Raw genomic sequence first — 3,913 nt, 5'->3', positions numbered from 1 at the left:
CGTGCTCCAGTCGTTTGTTTCTTTCACAAAACTTCTTGAACAACAATAGCGAGTGTCTGTACTGCTCCTAGTATCAAATGATGTCTTTATGGGACAGGGGAGTAAAAGCAAATGTTAAGTAGGGCTCAAATAGAGAAAGGTGTTAATATTGGAACAAGAATGGCAGGGTTAAAAGAAAAGAGGAGATTTCAAGAGCCTTTTTAAAATCGGAAATCCCTTGACAGGTTCCAGGAGGCAGAGATCTAACAGCTGAAAGAGTGATTGTAGACAATGGAAAGGAAGTCAGAAATAAGGAGTCATAGTATCAGAGAAAGTGATGGCTTGGGAACAATGAGTAACAGTATTGAAGAAAGTTGCAGTCAGGGGGCTTTTTTAAACAATCCGATGTATCTTTCCTGGTTCCAAAGGAGAAAACATTACACTTTCCCACATTGAACTCTGTCCACCTCATTCACTGACTCCCATCAAATTTCTCTTTGTTACTTTCTGTTCCCAGTTACCGTTTTCACCGAATTTGCTCTTGTCAGTAAGTATCTTCTCCTTTCTCTAAGCTGTTTCTAAAGCGGAGTGAGAAATGAGGTCCTGGTCTAAGTTCCTGGGGACGCCAATGGGGCTGAGTTTTCAAACCAGAGTGGGGAATCTGACTTAAGGCTCTTACCCTGACAGTCTGGAAGCCGTGATAAGCAACAGGCCTGAACTGGATAAGGGGTAAATTCAATGAGGGGCTGCCTGAGGCTGGTGTTGTTTCCAGAGAATGATTCCAAAAGGCAGATGGAGGCCATTGGTTGAAGATCAGAACAGCAGGAGAGCTGAAGGCTAGCAGCCTCATTGTCTAAACCAGAGACAGCTGCTTGATCCACTCTGTTCAAACAATAGTCGCTATGTGTTACTGTATGAGCACCTCAGTTTTGATTATGCTTTCAAGATTTTGAATTGGCATTGCCCTTTGGAACAGCTTCCTGCTGTACACCAGCAAGTCCCAGAACATTTACTTTTCCATTGCTACTTTGGAAAATGTCATTCGCTTCCCTCCCAGCCCATGAGCAAGATCTTTAAAAGCTCATTAGTGAATTAATTGCCATTTCCTACTCCTCCCCTGCCACAACCCTCCCTAGGCAATTAAAAATCCTACCAGTTGGGCGTAATGTCCATTGGAACTACTCACTGTCTCCTACCAGAAACCAATTCCCCAACTCCTGTCACTCGCAGCCTCTGATTCCACAACTTCATCTTGAAATTCTCTCATCTGCAACCTTGTCAAATAAATTCTGGAGGTCTTTTTTTTAAAATTATTCATTCATGGGATGCGGCCAGCATTTAATACCCATCCCTAATTACCCAGAGAGCACTTCAGAGTCACCCACATTGCTGTGGGTCTGCAGTCAGACAAGGTAAAGATGGCAAATTTCCTTCCCTGAAGGACATTAGTGAACCAGATGAGTTTTTCCAAAAATCAACAATGGATTCATAGCCATGATTAAACTCTTAATTCCAAATTCTTTTAAATTGAATTCAAATTTCACCAACTGCCGTGAGGGGTTTGGTCCCAGGTCCCCAGAACATTACCTGGATCTTTGATTAACAGTACAGTGCTAATACCACAAGGCTGACACCTCACTTCAAGATCAGAGGCACACGATACATCTAAAGGTCACTTTCTTAGCCAACACATTTGTTAGTTCTCCCCCCCAAAAAATTAATTACGATCATTAGACATTTTATAAATGAAGTTCCCTTCGGTGCCAGACCTTGCTCAGGGAAGGAGCTGTTAACAGTTACCTTCTTCAATATTGCCACCATTATTTCCTGAGTTTGGCTGCATTCCTGTTTCTGAACCAGAAAATGGGGATTCCAGCGATTTAACCCCATAATTAACTGGTACTTCAATACATTAGGAAGGGAGTGGTCCATTGTTGGAGGTTCCATATATCGCAACTTATTTCCCTTGGGAACACAAAGCTTACATGGATTTATTTCAAAGAAGATCCCTGATATCGTTTGTTAATTTTATATCAATTAGATGTTTAATTGTATTCATATATGTAGAATCTGTCTGTGTACCCCATTTCAAGATAGCCCCTGTCAGTGCATTGGGACAGGAAGTCAGCATCAACATTACTATGGTGACTTGATGTAACTCAGCCACATTCACTGCCCTGTTTGCTATCTCCTGGCCTTCCCACTCCTCAGTCCTTAGTAGCCTCCATTCTTCTTGCCACCCTGTCCCCTTGCTCATGGCAAACAGCAAGAGGCTAGGGTGATGAGCGGGAGGGAGGCAGTGGGCAAGTTGGCAGGCAGGATGGCCAAGTGTTGGGAGTGGGACAACAAGTGAATTGCAGTCTCAGAATCTGAATTGAATGGCTTTAATATGAAACATGCACAAGAAATGCACTTGCATGTAATGAGATGGGGAGTTAAATGCAAAGTGGAGATTTAAGGCACTGGGAAGATTGTGAATGGAGAGAAAGGCTTTTGAATAGCATCTGGTCTGCTATACAAGATGATCGTGGCTGATCTTCTGTCTCAATGTGATATTCTTGCTTTCTTGCCATACCCTGTGAGTAGCTAGTTAATACTTAGCAGAAACATGGTTTGTTCAAGTTCGAGTGGTTTTACTGAGTCAGACATTCAGCTATGGTGGGGCGAGAACTGACACTTGCACTTGTTAGGTGTGGCTCTTACCCCTACAGCACAAGTTTCTGGGTTCAAATTCCACTCCAGGGATTGAGCCCAAATATCAAGACTAACCATCCAGTGCTAAGGGAGCACAGCTCTATCAGAGCAGCTATCTCTGGGTGAGACGTTAAGCTGTCTGCTTGCTTGGGTAAATGTAAACGTTTCTGGTGGTATTATTTTGAGGAAGAACAGAGAAGTTATCCCCAGTGTTCCATCCCATAATTATTCCCAAACCAACATCGCAAAAGAATATTATTGGCCAATGTTTGTTGCAGGAGCTTTCTGTTCACACGGGATCAATATGGACTTCACCAGTTTCCTCATTTCCCCTCCCCCCACCTTGTCCCAAATTCAACCTTCCAACTCAGCACCGCCTTCTTGAACTGTCCACCTTCCTTCCCACCTATCAGCTCCACCCTCCTCTCCGACCTATCACCATCATCCCCCACCTTCATCTACCTATCACAATTCCTAGCCACCTTTGCCCCAGCTCCACCCCCCTCCCATTTATCTCTCAGCCCCCTTGAGCCAGCCCCTCATTCCTGATGAAGAGCTTATGCATGAAGCGTCGACTCTCCTGTGCCTCAGATGCTGCTTGACTGGCTGTGCTTTTCCAACACCACACTCTTCGACTCTGATCTCCAGTATTCGCAGTTCTCACTTTCTCCTATTCATAGACCCAACAAGATCCTTTTCAGTGCTGCTTTTGTACCAGCCTCCACCACTTCCTCTGGCAGCTCATTCCATACACGTACCACTCTCTACGTGAAAACGTTGCCCCTTGGTCCCTTTTAAATCTTGCCCCTCTCATCTGAAACCTATGCCCTCTAGTTCTGGACTCCCCCACCTCAGGGAAAAGACCTTGATTATTTATCCTATCTATGCCCCTCATGATTTTATAAACCTCTATACGGTCACCCCTTAGCCTCCGACGCTCCAGGGAAAACAGTCCCAGCCTATTCAACTTCTCCCTGTAGCTCAGATCCTCCAACCCTGGCAACATCCTTGTAAATCTTTTCTGAACCCTTTCAAGATTCACAACATCCCCCTGACTGGAAGGAGACCAGAACTGCATACAATATTACAACAGTGGCTTAACCTATGTCCTCAACGTGACCTCCCAACTCCTATATTCAATGCTCTGACCAATAAAGGAAAGCATACCAAATGCCTTCTTCACTATCCTAACTACCTGAGACTCCACTTTCAAGGAACTATGAACCTGCACTCCAAGGTC

This window comes from Chiloscyllium punctatum, chromosome 39 (assembly GCF_047496795.1).
Source record: "Chiloscyllium punctatum isolate Juve2018m chromosome 39, sChiPun1.3, whole genome shotgun sequence".
In the NCBI taxonomy this organism is placed as follows: domain Eukaryota; kingdom Metazoa; phylum Chordata; class Chondrichthyes; order Orectolobiformes; family Hemiscylliidae; genus Chiloscyllium; species Chiloscyllium punctatum.
This window is presented reverse-complemented; position numbering follows the sequence as displayed.